At 41.2% G+C, this 18366-nt stretch overlaps 1 protein-coding gene across 40 annotated transcripts in view; it reads left to right on the top strand.

The window, feature by feature from the left end:
• ESRRG (estrogen related receptor gamma) overlaps positions 1–18366 on the top strand; it is a 393084-nt gene that overhangs the window by 113061 nt on the left and 261657 nt on the right. For 7 of the 40 annotated variants that reach the window (XM_083857943.1, XM_083857933.1, XM_083857935.1 and 4 more), the window contains one exon: positions 12809–12915. The exons of the other annotated variants lie outside the window; for them this stretch is intronic. The gene's annotated coding sequence lies outside the window, so the exon portion shown is untranslated. The remainder of the gene's footprint in view (positions 1–12808; positions 12916–18366) is intronic. 40 annotated transcript variants of the gene reach the window in all.

Raw genomic sequence — 18366 nt, 5'->3', positions numbered from 1 at the left:
ATGATTTTAGAGCAAGTTTACTAACATATAATGAGCAACTGCAGATTTTGCACATCAGCAGGGAGTGCTGGGCTGAAACTCATCAGATCTGGGCCCTGGAGAAGCAGAGCTAGTCACAAGTCCCTCATTTACTTATTTGCCATGTGAATATAGCTGCTATACAGCCTATTGGCTATACAAGCAACTTGTGATCTTACACAGTTATTTTTTTGCGTTATATTTAACACTTTTCCTGTCAGAAGCAGTGAGAAATAGGCAGAAATACTTCTGCTTGTATGTAAGCTGATGGCTTCGAGTCAACTACAGCTGCTAGCCTGGCAATAATTTGAATTGTTGCGAACACATGGAAAGAGTAAAATAGAAGACACAAGGAAAAGAAAATAATCATCACCAGGGACATTTCTTTAGAATAATTTTATTAAAAGTTCATGTTTGAACTGATGTCATCCTTTTCGTTCTCTGTATTTAATTGTCCTTCTGAAGCTTGGCACAGCTATTCTGATGTGCAGCAAAAATATTACATCAAAGGTGAACGTTTGAATCCTGGCTGAAAAATAAAACAGAGGGTGGTGGGACACAGAGCAGGGGGGAGAACCCCCAAATGACTAAGAGTTCTTGAAAGTAAAATATAAAAGAAAATAATAATTTCTCTCCCCTGACAAATAGTTCAAAAAGTAGCCAACAGTTTGGATCTGGTATGTCACATTGCATACAAATGAAGAAACTGTCACCATCAGTTTCCTTTGAAACCTTTTGATCTTATCTTCTGTAGTAAAGGGCATGTGACTTGATCAGGGCTTCTCTTCTCTGATACATAGTCAGAGTCCTGATCTACTGAAATATCTGTGACAGATTTCTCCAGTCAGTTGATACTTTTTTTTTTTTTTTTTTTTTTTTTTTTTTTTTATTTTTTTATTTTTTTTTTTTTTTTCCTTCAGTGCCTTTGTCTGGGGTGGATATGATTTACCCTTCCCTCTCCATCCAGGAAAGCTAGTTACTTAATTTGGCAAATTGTAGCTAATCCTGTATATTATGTCTTACTCGATAGAAATCCTATACTTGTTTTCTCTCCACTTGTCAGGCTGGCTTGTTTTTCTGGTGAGAACAGGAAAGTGGAATAATGATATTTTGTAAAGACACATTCGACACTCAATTATTCTGAAAAGTCATGGGATATGTATTCTGGCAATTAATAAAGGTTTGTTTTATTGAGAGTACCTTTGAATGGAGGATTTGAATATGCAGAGTCAGTAGCATCAGGGGACAGCAGTGGAAGGAAAAGCTTTCTAAAGACCACTAAAACTTAAAAAGCACAGTTTTTATGAGGTATTTATACTTTTAATACAAGCTATAATAGCTAATGTGCTTTTCTTGATTAATGTTTTGGTTCAGAACTATTGAAGTGAAGGAAAAATTTCCCAAAGGGCTAAACTTTGCTACTATGGCAATTGACAGCAAAGCTATTTTTGACTTCTCTGTGGTGAGACTGCTCTGTGAGGGAAAGTTGAAGAAGAACTAAGCTCTAGGAGCTCTTGCTGGGCTTCTCTTCGCAGAGTAAGGGCCAGAACAAAATATTCTTGAGTCCCTGTGTTGTCACTGCTGGGCTTTGCTGCCCAGTTCCTGGTGTGGGATACCCATCTAGGTGGTGGCCACAGGATGGTTTCTGCCTCTGCTGGGACCCTGGGAACAAATTTGCAAAATCTGTGAGGCTTGTGGCATAGACAGAAAGTTTGGGGTTTTTTACTTTTTTTCCCCCCCTGTGGAAAGTAAGCAGTGATTGAGATGTCCAGGGATTGTTTCTACCCAAACTTGCTAACTAGAGAAAATGCAGGAGTTGCTGAGTTGAAAGCAGTGTTTAAGTGGGTGAAGGTTACTGGGCAGTGTTGTTTGCACAGGAGGTCAGGCTGGGTGATCTCTCTAAGCCAGCAGCCAACTCCACCCTGGAGTATGAGGTGCAGCCTTGCAAACGGAGAGCTCTCAAAGAGAAACCTAGGTATTTCCAAGCTCACAGGAGACACTGTGGGCTGCCTGCTGGCCGGAGCAGGCTCTTCTCCGTTTGGTTTTCCGCTCAGCTTCTGTTGTCAGCGTGTCCCTGTTAGGAGTAACAAGCTGAGAGAGGCTGGGAGCGAGCCTGCAGTGTGCCAGCTCGTCTGGGAGGTGCAGCTGGGTAAAGTGCAGCAGCAAGTCCTTTGCAGTGCTGGTGCTGAGAGCTGTTTCAGAGGGTGGATTTGTTCTCTGGTGGTTTGAACGCTGCCAACAGTTAGATGCATTTACTTGGTGAGTGTCCCTCTGCCTGCTGACTTGGCTTGTGTCACTGTCCCTCAGAGCTGGGAAAAGTTGGCTGTTGGGCTGCTTGAACAGAAAGGTCCCTTTTGGAGTCTTTGTGTAAAAGTCTGGGAGAACCAGAATAGGTGGGACTGGTCCAGCAGCACGTTCTCTTGTTGCTGAAGTCCTCAGCTATCAGTTCCTGATTTAGCAGAGTAGGAGAACATGTCAGGACATCTTGCTGGGCCCCAAATATGTGCTTAGGAGGGTTTGCTTCTGGGCTAGCAAGGAACGCTAGCAAAGCTAACTTGATTTTTTCATCTGAAGAATTTGCCTCTTCCTTTGTCTGGGCTTTTTACTCTTCTGTTGTCTGTTGTGTGATGAGTAAGAGCTGTATTCAGAAGTGGTGCCTGAAGAGCGATGGGTTTGGTTGCTGACTGGAGCTGAAGGTCCTAACAGTTGGAATCTTGGAATGCAAATAGCATCCAAAAATGGTTTTGCCTTTTATCCATTAACACAAACACAGGTCAGATGTTTTAACTATCAACATGGGCAAAAAATCACTCTTCCTGATGCTCCACAGGGCTACCAGTTCAGTATATTCTGGATGCTTCAGCTCTGGAGCGTGAAAGGCCAGGGACAGAAGCACCAGGAGGTTGCTTCCACTGCAGATTTTTGTAGGCTCTCCAGCATCCTTTATCTGGGATAGGCAGCACCTCATCAGCCAGCTGCCACGCAAGGAGACCTGCTGGTGGTGCCAAGGGCTGGAAGAAAACCTCAGATGTCGCTGGAGATAAATAGGCTGCCACTGAGGCCCCCCTTCTCCCCTGGCTGGTGAGAGAAGAACGGTGGGGACCTGATACACTCCCTGTTTCCCCATCAAGGAGTGAGGATGTGGGGGAATGTGATGCTTAGCACTCAGCACCAGAGAGAAAAAGTAGAGTTTTCTCTCTCTTAAGAGATCCAGAAAACCACCCATTTGCTTTCAAGGCTTATTCTGCAATCAGCATAATTTCTCAGGAGGAGGGGATTTTACTGTGGAACAGAAGGTTGGGGAATGGAGTGTTTGTAAAGGGAAAAGTAATTCTGTTTATGGGGTGGGAGTCAAAGGCCTTTTTGGGTGTGATCAGCTCTATCTGTCTGCTTTGCATACAGGAGGCAAGTTGTTGGATAGTTTAAAACGTTGGCTATTTTATAATAATACTAATAACAATTTAAAGATTTTCCCAGCTGTTGGAGGACGCAGTTTTTCTTTGATAGGCCATTATGTATGCGAGACCAATTGGTAAACTGCAATGTACTGTTCTGTAATTATTCTCCCCTGTAGCTTTAATGAGGAGATCTGCGTGCAGTTTGATGGGAGAATATACTCTGCCGACAGCTACATCGAAAATCAAGACAGGTGTAATCTGCTTACTGTAGTCTGTGAATCCTCACCATGTGGCTATGTTATCTCTAGTGCATGTTTATAGAAAGATGCTTGTAAAAGGATTTAATTTAATGGAATAATGGTAACTGACACTATGAAAAATGAAGGGGCTCAAATAATATGGTGAGCGGAGTGGTATAAACACTAAAGTAGATGATTAAAAAATTGGTGTATTACGTCATTCAGTTATGTGAAAGGAAATGCAAATCAAGCCATGCTATGGACTAAAAAAACGAAAAGCATTCTCTATTACTAACCCAGTCTTGGAACAGACTTTGGGGTCTGCACATAGCAATCAATACCTGGTCAGTTGTGCAGATGTGCATGGCTGTCACTAAAGCTCTGCACAGGCCCATTTCCAGGACCCAAGTCTGGAGAGCAGGATATCTTTTAGAAGGCAGATACTCTGCTGAGCTGTAGCCAAAAGCTGCAGCTTTCTCTCAGGTGGAAGAGTAGTTGTGTGATGAAAGGACAAGTTCAAGCTTTGTTTAAGAATCTACTCTGTGTTGGGAAAGCTTTGAGACTCTCACGTGTGATGGATTTCTGTTTCCTTACCTGCACAGTAATGATAACAATAAACTATTACTAGAAAAGCAGCCCAAATAACTTACTGTTTTGAAGCCCATTGAAAAAAAAGGAACATCTCCGTGCTAGCAGCAGTTGCACGGGATGGTTAATTTGGAGAGATAAAATTACTTAGGCAGAACTGTGAATTGAGCTCTTCTTTTCAGAGGCTGAAAGAAATAATACCCGGTCACTCTCCATGGGTGTGATTTATTAATTATCAGTCATTCTTAATCACTTGATACTGACATATATCTAACACACTGGAGAGTTTAATATCGGAAAGAATACTTACCATGATTTTTCTCAGCAGTCCATTTTTAAGTGCTGGGAGAGATAATGTGGTGCCAGCACTTTGGTATTGTGTTTCAGATCCTGTGTGACTGTCCTTGAACATGGAGGATGAGTGCGCAGAGGGTGGCAAAAAGTTGTTAGCGAGAGCTGTGCTAAGTGTGGCCATCCTCCTCACTGAATTGCTTGAAAGCCTTTGGCTTGTAGAATTCACACATGGGATGGTGGGTTTTTTTTATTGTTTAACCTTTTTTGTGGTAAGGCAAATGAATCTGATTTATTATTATTCATACCAAGGATAGTCAAAGTGCATGATTGGATATACTGTGTTACTGCATCAAGCAAAGTGTGTTTTAAAAAATACTGCGAAGCTCTTCTGCTGGAGAAAGATGGGGATTGGATAGAGCTGGGCATTTCTGCAATTATTCTTATTATGCTGATCTTGCTCAGTTTTTTGAGTCTGGTGATTGCACTGATAAAGGAGCAGCCTTGATTTCTGCACATATGTTACAGCTACTTGTAAAACTGGGCTCACAGATTGCTCTGAAGCTTTTACTGTTCCTGCAGAACATTTTGGTAGTTCCAGCAGTTTGATCACAAATGCAGCATCTCTCCTGTGCAGGTTGATAAAACAGTTGCCGAGCTGGAGTCCCTAAAGAAATTATTAATTATCTGGTTAATGTGCATCAGGCTGTGGGAGTGTGAGATTAATCACCAGTGCTGGGATGAGTTGCTGAAGTGGATTTTGGTTTTTCGTCTCCTGTCACTTGGTAATGGCTTTTCCTTCCTTCACCATCAGGTGAACAGGTGCGGAGATGCTGTATTTTCATTTTCCTGTAGTCGGGAACAGCCGGTGACCAGGAAATGCCTCTCCCTCAGTCCTGCTGCATGAGCACTTTACAACGTGGAGTGCTACCTGCTTTGGATGTTCCAGCTGCAGGAGATGCTCCTACAGCACAGGGCTGACCTGAGCCTTCCCAGATAAACACATTCAAACACATGTGCCTGGGGAGGAATGCAGGGAGGAGTGTTGGGCTGAGCTGGGTCTGGCTCTTCTCTATTCCCCAGATCTCAAAGGGGTTGACTTATATTTGGAAGTGGAATTGCAACTTGACTCCTATTTTGAGTGTATTTATATTACCTGGAATTTTTCAGTAAATGAACATTCAGCATGTCTCCTTTGTTTAATGTAAGGAAAGAAAAATGTGCTCATTTATTGCAGAGATGCAGAAGAAGGTGGTTGTAACTCAGTCTTTGGTCATACCATTCTTAAAGCCAATGGGTTGCATTAATATTCAGATACTGGAGAAGGAGTTGGAGTCCTTTCCAGTGGTGGTGGATCGGGGCATTGAGGTGCAACATTGCAAGCGCTTGTCCTGCCCCGTTAACCATCAGCAGCTGCCTCAGAAACGGTTCAGTGAGGCCCTAATGTTCTTCCAGAGCTCCCTACAGTTTTACACACACTTGCACCACACGCTGTACTGGTGGGGAAAAAAAAAGAGAAGTAATTTGTCTTTTAAATCTGACAGTTGTGTTGCTATGTCAGTCTTGTGCACAAAGCCATTAACAGCCCTGCCCCAAGGCCTTTGGTTTTAGTGACTACTCGTGAGGAGAGGATGGAAGGAGCTGCACACCTAAAGCAGAGTTTGCCTAGACTACAACTGTCTCTAGTTTAGAAGAAGCTGTAGACAACAGTGCAGCAATCATTCTGTTAATGTGTGCTGAGGGACAGAAGTAGAGTGTGAACCTCTCTCTATTTATAATGTCTAGGCATTTGGATTACTTTATCACCTCTAACCATGAGTATTGTTTCTCCCTGAGGAAGTCCTGTGAATAACCACAGCCACTGAAACTGAGATGCACAGCACTTCAGACTAGAGACCTGTTTTTAACCTTCTACTTAACTGTGTTGTAACAAGTGTTTGGGTTTCTTTTTTATTGGTTTGGGGTTGGATGGGGTTTTTTTTTTTTTTGTGTGTGTGTGTGTGAATGTGTAGGTATTGGCCCTAATCAGCTTATGGGGTTTGTTTCTTCTTGTTTGTTTCTTCCACCAATGGTGTTTTTTGTCCCTGGTGAACTGAAAAATTTTGATTACCTTGCCACTTCAGGCAGGCAGAGATGTACTTGTATTTGAGATTGCATTGCACTAATCCATTCTTGGGTTTTGCTCTCCATATTGTACTATCCCAAATCCCTCTTCAGCTAAAGATGTTACCTCAGGAGGGGAAGAGATAGGTGTGCAGTTTTCAGAGAATTTGCTTTTTATAATAGCTATGTGCTCCACTCTGGAATCCCTGAACAGCCCATGATGGCATAAACATCCATTTGTTTGACAAGCTATGGTATAACTTCACATTAAATGTAGATGACCCATTTGTGTTTGAAACCCCCTAACCAGCAAGTCAGCATGGCAGCAGTGGGGCTTTAAATGTTAAGCAGTCTTCAGGGCCTCAGGCTGAGTATTTGCACTGGAGTTGTTTGGGTTTCTGCTCCTTGCAGAGCTTCCTGAGCTTGTTGTGATAACTAAAATCAAGTTTACTTTGTTAAGCTCAGCAGTTCCCAGAACTGAAGAGATAACAGGGGGAAAATAAGACCTTTAGGAGGCAAGAAGTAAATTTCTGTCTGTATGGGGATGCAGGTCACTGTCTTTGTGTGACTTTTTGATGATGATTTGCCCATTTCTTTATGCATGGTTGTGTGCCCATGCATGCAGGGGTGCTTGCCCACAGTGATGTACAAAAGCAATGCAAAAGGAGTGTAAAACTTGGGAAATGTATCAAGCATAAAAGGCAGTAACTTGGCAGCCTCTGATGCTTAAAAATAAGTGGAATAGCAGATTTTCAGATGAGTAAATTGTGCAAATTCATGCCTAATTTACATGTATGATCACCTTGACTGCTTGTACAAATCAGGTAATTGTGCATGCAAATAGCCAATTAACACAATTAGCTGATCTGCTGATGCAGTCTCAGGATCTCTAAGTGTATACTAGCCATGCAGTTATCATATATCTGCAAACCAGTTGTATGAAGAAAATCTAAGCCCTCATAATTTAGCAGCTGTGAGGAGTTGCTAATTTTTTAGTATCACTGTTTTTGGCCTTGGGGTGGAAGTGTCTGATGGGGATCACAACTGTTATTGCAGTTGGGATCCAAAGTCACAGAGGTTTAGTAGAAAAATTTCATTTCAAAGTAGAAAGTCAGTGTTGTGCTGATGCACAGTGTGTCCAGCACTGCAGCCTGTGGAAGGCTAGCTGGTCTGATGGCATGAAATGCCCTTCCCATATAAATTGTTCCATAGTTTGGTCCTATGGCTTCATAAAACTACCTGTGAACAAAGCTTGTTAAATACCAACTTATTACTATTTTTAAATAAGCAAAGTATTCTGGATTTAAAGCTGCCTGACTCCCTCTAACTTGGTAGAAAAGAATTTACTCAGAAAAGGTTTAAAGGGCAAGTCTCCTGGTTTTGTTTATTTGTCTTAGTCTCTTCCTTAGTATATTTGACTGCTAGGTGAAAATACCCAAGCAAGTTTAAACATGCAAATTGTCTAAATTTTGCAACTGCAACTGCAAATATGAGTGTAGGGATTTCAGAAGTGTTTCTCCCATCTCTCTTTCTGTTACTTCTATAACTGTTTTGGGGTGGACAGACAGCCTTTGTCATAGTGGTTATTTATAATTTCAAACCAAACATAATGTGAACTTGCAGTTAGTTCCTACAAATAATTGTAACATCAAGATCTGAGGCATCACATTGAGGGTGCACAAAAGAAACAGCAAAATCTTCTAAAGGCAGGTATTTCTTGAACTAGCTCTTTAAAAATATCTCCTAGTTATAAAATAGAAAAATGAAAACCTGTGTATTAGATTTGTGACCTACCTAGGGTTGCGTTTACTTTCTGAATTTCCTTTCTTAGAAGTGTAGTTTTGTTTCAAAACAAAGATGAAATATACCATTAGCACATAATGGGCCAGGATTCAAACCCTAACAAAGTTTTGTGTCCAAGACCACAACATTTTATGTCTTTCACATTTCTCACATGGATATCTGTGGTCTGTAGCATTTTCCTTACTGGGAGACTTCAAAAGGAGCACTGTGTTATGTTCTCGACAGTAACAATCATTTTCCTTAAAATCTGCTCCATGAAGGGAATTAAATGTGGCTGGAAGATGTCTTTAGAAAAACTGTTATGAAATATTTTCCTGTCATCTAAGTGGCTTCCAGACAAAAAACCAAGGGACTTCAGTGTAAACCACAGCATGGAAAAAAAACCAATCCTGTTTCTGGTAGAGCCACATCCATCTAGTGGTAGTTGGGTGCAGAGTCAGGAGAGAAGAGTGCCAGCCCTGGTGTGGTCACCAAGCCTCCCCTCTGAAGGTCACTCTGCTTCTGAGCATCTACAGAGGAAACCCTCAAACACAGACAAAAAATCTACTTTAAAAGTAGTTCTTTTGAAAAAGCAGAAGGGAAAGCAAAACAGTGGAGACATCCACACTTTTTGTCTGCAAACAACACTGAGGAAGTTTAAAACCCATAAATGATAGCCACCTTTATCAGTCTGTATAATGGTGGGAATTAGCACGCACCCCCTTTCAGAAAAAAAAAAAAACAACACCAAAAACAAAGCAAACTCAAAAAACACTTAATCCCAAGCAAATATCACCACCATCCCACCCCAAGAAAAATACCAAAATCTAGAGAAAACATTTTCAAACCAACCAACCAAAAGAAGGTAAGATGTGAATGCTAGTTAGCACTCTGATACCTGAGAGCACATGCAGCCCATGGCTTGCTCTTATCAGCTTGTGTGTCCCAGCCCTGGGAACAGAAGGCAAGGCCTTGCTAGTGTGTGCATGGGCTCTTTCCCCCCTTCCAGTGCGTGCTTTGCAATTTAAAGATGCAAAACTTCATTGAGTGACAGATGATGATTAGTGAGAGGCTGAGGCCTATCTGCTGCAAAAGGAAGCTGGGGAGGATGACTTTATTCCTGGTGGTGTCAAGTCGTTCACCTTGCTGCCCTTTAAAGAACAGTGGCAACTGTTCCTTTAATTTTATTTACAAATTTGTTCAACAAAAGCAACAGCTTTTATGACTTTTATAACTCATTATTTCTCAATGAATCCTAAAATGTAAAAAAAAAAAAAAGCTTGACTGTAAAAATCTTCTCCATCAGCCAATTTTCCCTGGAATTGAAAACTAATGGGAAATGAGAAGAAAGCAACAATAAAAATAAGCTTAAGGTTTTAAATGCAAAGCATAATGAGACTAAAGGAGAAACAGAACTGAAATAAACTGAAAATAAGACAAGCAAAGCTATGTAGACCTTCATGGTGGGACAGCATAAATCCTTCTTTCTCCAGGAAGCTGAACTACTTGCAGAAGCAGGGCTGAGGGCTGTGACATGCTCTAGTGTCTCACAGGTGTGTGGTGTTTTTCCTTCCAGCCTGGATCCGGCTGTGGGCTGTCAGTGCCAGTCAGGCAACGAAGGAGTCATTTACTGAACTGTTTAGAATTGGGAAGGGTAGAGGAGATACTTGGCTCTGGTGATGATGTTTATGCTTTTGGTTGGTTGAAATCCTGTTAATATCCATTAATTCAGGCTTAAAGCCTTCTCTGAAACTTTTGGAATTACCTGTCTTTCTGTTATTTTAAGAGACAGTTCTTTTTATTTGGATCCTTGATGCCCTATTGAATTCAGCGGGAGAACTTGTACCTGTGATGGGATAAAGTTTCCAATCCTTGTTTTACTTCCTTAAGGACTAAAGGAAAAGGCAGGCTTTAGGTGATGTTTTTAAAGATCTTTTTAAAGAAAGGATGCATGTGCCAAGTGGTGAGGTGGCATCGTACAAATTCATATTATTTTTTCTCCAGTTACTCATAGGCACTAAATAAATGGCACTGAAAATGCAGTGCTGATGCAAGTGCCAAATTGCTGCCATATGCAGATGACTTCTCTCCTTGCCCTTTCCTGTCAAAGGCCTTAGTGCCAGCCAGTGACATGGCTGATTGCCTTTGCCTGATGAAGGGATATTTGAGGGAACAGCTGATGGCTGTTCCTCTAAAATGGAATTGATGATTGTAGTGGAGGAACCTGTCCTAAGAGTTGGTACCCACATTTTATCTAAAAAAATATGTGCCCACAGTCACTCCCTCTAGCCTTCAATTCAGGAGCTGAAATCTCTCACACTGCAATGTCTGCAAAGCATCATCACCATTATCTCCAGGTGATCAGAAAATTATATTCCCTTCTAGTAAAAGATGGCCTCTTCCTGGATAGTTAGTTACACCTTTGTCTTGCAGCCCAGACCCATTTGGTGTCCCTGGACTTGCAAACAGTAGCACCCAGGCTAATCTCTCATACAGTGTACAGGGGTGTTGGCTCCAGCAGAGCAAGTCTCTGTGAGCATCCTGGTGCTGGCTTCCAGGCAGTTTGTAATCCTGTGTGTTTATCTTTCAGTTTCTTTGTGGCTGGGCCTTGCCTGGGTATTTTTATTGAAGTCCTGTAACAAAAAACACAAGTGGTTTTGTGCCTCTAGCACAATGGAGCTCTGCAAAATAACGGTGCTAACATTTTACCCCCAAAAGAATCTTCAAGTGGAGTCACAGACAGCTATTCAGTGAGTTTAATTGGCTGTTCCTCTTGGTCATTTCAGTGGTTTTTGGTTCTATCAATTGAAATCTGTCAAAATGCAGTGCTCTGCAGCCAGTGCCGAGCAAGTCTCTGTTCCAGGGAGGATTTTTTTTGTGGGATAGCCTGAAAAGGTTAGGTGGACTTCCCCCCAGTTTCCCAGTCACATGTCTGGTCCCGTGCACTGAGCACACGTTTTACTTCATTCTTGTCTCTCAACCACACAGAGACAACCACAGTGTCTCTGTTTGCAGCACAAGCAAAATGCTGCTCGAGTTGTTTCCTTTGTGGAGGGGATGAGAGAAGAAGCAACATGTGAGAGATGATAATGTTTCCTTAGTGTGGTGGTACCGGTGACTGTGTGGTGATACCCCCCTCTAGCACTTCTTGTTCCCTGTTTCTATGAAATATAGGTTGTTACACCCTTCAGAAAGCAAAGGAAACATGCCTTGGAAGAGACAAAGAAAAAAGAATTGTGCTTTGTCCTGCAGTGCCTTTATTTACAGAGTTTATCTTAGGAACCTCAAAGCATCACTAGACAGAAACTGAGTACACAATGACTTACCTTTCCCAGGGAATCAACAAGCATAATGCATTGACATTTAAGTTTTGAGGTCTTTCTATATCCCTGGTGCAGGAATCAAGCTCCCAGATCAGCTGCTGCTGGTGAGGAGACATAGATGCTTTATTAGGGATAACTTGGTTTATCTCCTTTGACACTTTTCTGATATCTCTTGATCATTAAGGTCTGGATTAAGTGGAAAAAACATTGCTTGCACAGATGTTATGTAGCTTATGCCTCAGATCTTTTATGAGAGAGTTTGGGTGCTTAATGTCTCCTAATTCAAAAAGAAAAATCAAAGTCTTGTGTACAGCTTCCTTCTGTCAGGTGCCAAGATGAGGGTTAGGTGAGCGCATAACAAAAACCTGGGTATTTGAAAGTCACATTTCCAGCTGCATTTAAGGAATTGTGGATAAAACACATTGAAAAGAAAAGGGCTGGGTTTGCATTTCCCAAGTGGGCTTAATGAAATTGAAGGTGTACTCCTCTGCAGCACTCTTAGGAAAGTAGTCAACTGTATTTTCTTTCCCATGAACTTGCATTGTGACATTTTGGTGAAGTACTGCTGTGTGTCAGGAACTTGCTCTGTGTTCATTGCTTTGGGAAGAAAGCATTCTCCAGTAACAACAGCAGCTTTGCCCAGATGAGAAAAGGTGCTTGGCAGCAGGTATTGGAAAGATTAGAGGAAAGTAAGTCTGTATTTATTTATCTGCTGCCCCAAAAATACTGTTTTTCAAACAATTTGTATGGGTTTCCAATATTTTGTTTCCAATCTCTACTCCAGTGAAAAATGTAGCTATCATTTATAATCAGTAAATTAATGGTTTTGACTCTGAGCCTGTAGCAATGCAGAAATCAAACATTCCTGTCTTTCATAGGAACACAACAGGCATTTCTGGGGCTCCTGAGCTGATGAAGGTTCAGGGAGACTGCTTTGTCACTTCACTGTGACAGTGGAAATACCATGATGATTTTGAAAGACCTGTCCTAGGGACTGATGAGTTTAGCAGCCTGATGCACCCTAACCAGGACAGCCCTTTATTTGTCCTAATTTACCCTTTTTCAGCACTTTTCATCTGAGGATTACGAAAAGTGGACTTCACCCTGTGAAGCTGTTACTGTAACCATTTATGGAGGGAGAACTGAGACTGGGATAAATGTGACTTTCCAAAGGTTTGTTCTTATGCCGGCAGCACAAACAAGGACCTGTGCATCTGTTTCTCAAGCTCTTTTGTCCCATATTTTCTTTAACCAAGTGGGAGGAAATCCATTTCTACACAGGGTCTAGTACAACTTATGTAAGCAAGGATCATGTAAATTGTCAAGTGAGAGCTTCTGCTAGTGCTGCACAGAGGGATAAATTGGTTGAGAACTTTGTGGCCTGCTTCACTAAAGACAAATGACCGTGTGAAATTTGATTTGCAGAGAAATTTTCTTCCTAGGAGAATGCAGAACCTCAGCATAAGTAGATCTGCAAGCTAATGATGTAAAAATAGCTTGGATAATAAAAAGCTGGTAAATAGAGGTATGGTAGCAATTGGGATGTATGGGAGAGACAGGCTAAACGGATCTGACTTTATTATGAGGAATTTATTCTCTCACAGAGCTCCTCTGGTTTAACTCAGTCAGTGCTGTGTCACTTTTAGCTGAAGCAGAATATTTTTTGTAGAATTCTAAAGTCATCTTCCTGTAAAACAAAGCAAAAAAACTGTTCAGCTGCAAACTTGAGCTCACTCGGAATAATCAAAATTTGTTTTGAAGGACTTCAGGGATTTATTTCCTTCTGAAGATTCCCATTCTTCTATGTTTTCTTTGCCAAGTGGGTAATTAGTTGCTCCTTGATTATTGCTTATCACTTTATACTTTCTCATGGAGACAGCAAGGGACTGTGAGGCCGTTAATAGCTATGCTCAGATCACCTTTCCTCCTCAAGCATGGTTTTATTAGCTTAAAAATAACAGTGGGAGTGAGATGCTTTTAAGTACTTGTATTTATTGGGTTTTTTTTTACTGGAATCCTGAGTGCTTTCCAGTGAACACCAGGAGTGCATAGTCTCATTTTTCTTCCCTTGAACCTTCCCTACACCCCAACACCGTTGATCAACAGCATCAGACGCCAAAGCTTGGCTTGGGCAGTCTTAGTGTGGGATGAAGAAGAGACTTGAAAATTTTCTTTCATCCTTTCAGATGTTCCAAAAGATGGCAACAAGCGCGGCTCTGCAACAGATGCAATTCTTTCTAGGTCTCTAGGTAACATTTGAACCTGTGTAATGTTCGCAGCACAGCACCGTAAGTAATATTCCAGGAAATGCGCTGCCGCTTGTTAAAAAGGATAGGACCCCAGAGATGCCTTTAAATATGCCTGTAAAGTGAGAGGTGCCAAGAGAAAGATAATATGGCTGATTATAGTTATTTACCTTACATTTTCATTCGCCCTTAACTGGGTGTAATTTAGGGGCATGAAATCTCTTATTGGAAGTGTATTTGCATTAAACAGCTCTAAGCAACCATGAAAGTGCAGAAGCTGAAAAATTGACAGACTGGGTTTCTAGAATCCCAAAGTAGCGTTTTTTTAATAGGCATACAAACAAATCAAATAAACATGTTTTGCTTCAACGATTTAAAGAATATGGTCTTTGGAGTAATTTGTCTCCTTTTTTTTTTTTTTTTTTTTTCTTCTTTACCCTATCATTTCTAACCTCTTCACTGCCTATCTCTAGTTTGCAGCTCCTCCTAACAATCTGCAGCAATTTCCAACCCAGCTGTTGTGGTTGCAGTGCATTGTGCCTTTGTTTAGCTTTCCCTGAGCTATCAAATCATGCTATAAAGGGGATTACCTGGCTAGTGATGTTGTTTTTGAGGTCTGCACTTTTTAACAAATAATTGCTTCACAGTGGCTCTTCCCCACCTCCTGCTGCCAAAAAAAAAAAAAAAAAAAAAAAAAAAAAAAAAAAAAAAAAAAGAATAAAGGAAAAAAAAGAGCCCTCTGAAAATCAAACTTTACAGTTGGATGGAATCAAGTCTTGCAAGTAAGCACCTTGGGTTGGCTTTGGTAAAGCCCCTTCACTTCCTTTGCAAGTAATCATAACCAAGTTGAAATCAATCAAAGAGTAGTTGATCTTTTCAATCAGCTGGTGTGTTTGTAGCAAGACTTAAACGTTCGTGTGTGCTTTTAGGAAAAGACAAACATGTTTTTGCTCTCCTGTGTTGGCATCTGCTAAGCTTGAGAAATTTATAATCCAACTGTGTGCTGTTAAACAGGTATGATCTTCCACCTCTACCCCCAGCAGTCGGTCAGATCTTTTATAGCCACTGCCTCTCCCACAAGGGAGTTTATTTAACTGATGTTTGTGAAATGTTGTGATCTTCGCATGAATGGAGTTATTGAAGTGAAAAGCATTAGCAATATTTATTTCAGCAGGTTGAAGAATTAATGAGTAAGGAAGAAAAACTGGTAAAACTTGCTTTTCATATGCACAATAGAGTCTTTAAGAAATTTAATTCATTTGTAAGAATGCAGACGTGTCTGACTTTGTTACAGTATGTATGCTCTGTCAGAAGTTTTCTAACAAATATATATGCTATTGAAATATATCTATAGTATTCACTTTATAGCATCTTTTGAGTGTTAAGTGAAAGCTAGTATCTCTCTTGCTCTGCTCAGTGCAAAAGATATATTTACTGTACTTGAGTGTCTTCAATTTTGGTTCTCGTTTTGCAAACACAGTACATTTTAATTAAGGCTTGTCACTCGAGATCTAATGAATACATTTACTGTAATGTCTCCATCTTCAGGAGGCGAATTTGGCTTAGAAATTGTCTCTGTCACAGAGGGCCTGATAATATCAGTTTAAAGATTTCTTTCTTTCCTGGGGAAGAGCAGTTTTTGTTGTTCACCCAGCTCTCACTTAGGTCATGCTTGCCTAAAAGGCTGCAGAATGATGTTTATTGCAACATACAGACAAGAAAAGTCTCTAAAGACAAGTATGTACGTTTAGCCCAGAAAAGCTCATGTACCTACATAAGACTATTTTTTTCCACTTATCCCCCCCTTTTTTCTTTGACACAGTTTCAAAGGTGGTTTATTGATTATGTTTGGAAAGATTAAGAAACTCCTCTCCCCAGTCATGCTTCTGTTGGCATATGAGAGAGAGGACTTTGATCAAACAAACAATGAATTGTCCAATACACACAGTAAAAAAAGGAAAAAAAACCTCCTGTAAGACCTGGTTTGAATTGACCTTTTACCTGTGGCTATTTCTACTCTGGTGGGTGGGGACCATGCAGGAAGAGGGTTGTTGTCCTCCTGTGTCTTCAACTCATGTTATGGTTGGTGTTAAAGTTCCTGCTCTTAATGCCAAATCTAAACCATAACTACTTTTATTGTCATGTAAATCTCATTTTATGTCCTGCCATGGTGCAGGAATGTACCAAAAAGTGAATCTGAGAAAGAGAAATGAAGTGAAGCCCCAAATTTTTTGATTGTCACTGTTACTGTATTTGAAACAGAACATTTTTTTCAGCTAGGTAAATCAAGATTGTATTATGGTGGTGTCTCCTGATGTAGTGTTCTGGAGGAAAGGTTTTAGCTCCCAACCTTCTTCTCCAGCCTCTCCTACGTCACCATATTCAAAGTGTGTTATACCAGCTTTGTTAGAAAAGGCTGAGGTTTGCATGATGGGAGAGCTCAGTGCAGGGTTGAGTTAAAAGGGAGATGCTTGAGGGACCCCACAAGACACAGGGGTGCCCAAAAGAGCAGCCAGTGGGGGAGCAGCCACATCATCATCCCAGGATGACCTGATTAGTGACTTATTTGGCAGGTAATGTGTGATTCACCTGTGGTGATCCAATGCAAACATTTGGGGAGTGCTATTGCAGCTCCTCAGCGTGTGAGGAATTGCATCACAGTGAGGGCAAAGCCCAGATTTTCAAACATACCTGGTCACTGCGCACTGGTGTCCTCATCCAGGGTCTCCTGGTGGAGCTCTGTGACAAGAAGACCAATGCTGCCTCACCCAAATCATGCCACAGGTGTCACACATCCTTCCCTCTGGCAGCCCATCCCTGCCACAGGGATGGCAGGAGCAGGCTGGGGACAAGGATGCTCTGCCCTCTGGCTGCCACTGCAGAGGGGCAGGGAGTTAAGTGCTGCAAAGGGCCCTGAATGGGCCACCTGTGAGATGGCAGGTTATGCTGGTGACAAATGTGTGCCACTGATGGGTACATGCTTTTCTGACCTGCTTTAATTTTTCTAGCTGGGCCTTTAATTGCCAGGGAGAGGTATAGACAAATGCAACAAAAAAATCCAAACAAATCAGAGCTATAGCAAGGCTCTACAAGGAAATACGTTTTAGAAAGACTTTTTTTCCTTAATTAATCGGGATTTTGTTGTCAGGCTAAAACAGACTAAAAATAAACAGCTGTATAGTACTTCATTAAGCTGCCTGCTTGGAGTGATTTTCCCATTGATTAGTCTCAGGGCTAATGCTGGTTCATTCCTCATTTCATTGCTAATTAACATCAGCTCTGCTCCTGACCACTTGACCGCACTCTCTCTATGAACATGTGCTGGTTTGGCAAGTAATAACTGCTCCCTCCCTCTTAAAAAGGAAAATTAAGGTACAAAATAGCTATCAAGAGTAGATCTGTGCCTCTACTGTAAGGAGAGCAAACTGTAAAACCGTGTCGGCCCGTAAGAAGGGTAATAAACGTAGTTTACAGAGCGCAGGAGTTTGATTGAGGAACTATGTAAATACAGACGATGAGCTCAAGCTGCTGTATGAATTGACAGGCTTGGCTCATCTCCTGTCAGTTGAGTTGATTCAGGCTCTTCTGGGATGCTCATGGTGCAGATTACCTGACCCAGGGGCTTAGGGCTGCTGGGCAAGAGGGGAGCTTTGGATGGGTAGCTCTTACTTCTCCCAGTTTCCTCAGTGCTCTCAGAGTTTGAAAAATGAAGCCTGTTGGCAGTGGGTACAGAAAGAGCAGGAAACAACACCACGGTTATAGCTTTGTCAGGCCACTTCCATGCAAGAGAAATATAGATGAAAATAGGGGAATGAAATACTAGAATTGGCATGAATGCCCTCTGAGGAAATATCTAACAACTTTAATGAAATTAGCAGCCTCTGTTCTGGGTGAAAAGGTCAATTTTTCCATAAAATCCAAGTAAACTGGCATTTTGGAAAACATCTACTAAACTTGGCATGGAATAAACAACGTTATACCCAAGTCTTGGTTCAATTCCAGATAATAGCTTTTTCTTTTAATTGAATTGGATATTGCATTTCATTTTCAGAAAGTCCTTTTTTTTTTATTCCTACATTTTGAAGCATTCATATCTCAGAACTAATCAGAAACTCAGTCTTATATGAATCTATCAATCAGAAACAGTGACTGAAGAGAGAGCTTGCCTGAGTGATAATCCTTTTCTACCTACTTTTGAGCAGAATCCTAATTCACTTGTTCATCAATTATATATTTTATATATTTCTGCCATTAATTTAATGGATTTAGGGGCTCGGGCTTGCAAACACTTGTGCATGTGAGAAGCTTTATTCATACAAGCAGGTGCTTGTGTGAGTAAAATTAACCATGTGAGAGATTTGTAGGATCAAGCTTTGCA

The sequence above is a fragment of the Zosterops lateralis genome (genome assembly GCF_965231275.1).
Source record: "Zosterops lateralis genome assembly, chromosome: 3".
Taxonomy (NCBI): Eukaryota; Metazoa; Chordata; class Aves; order Passeriformes; family Zosteropidae; genus Zosterops; species Zosterops lateralis.
Note: the sequence above shows the minus strand (reverse complement) of the source record. Positions and strands in the feature narration are given on the sequence as shown.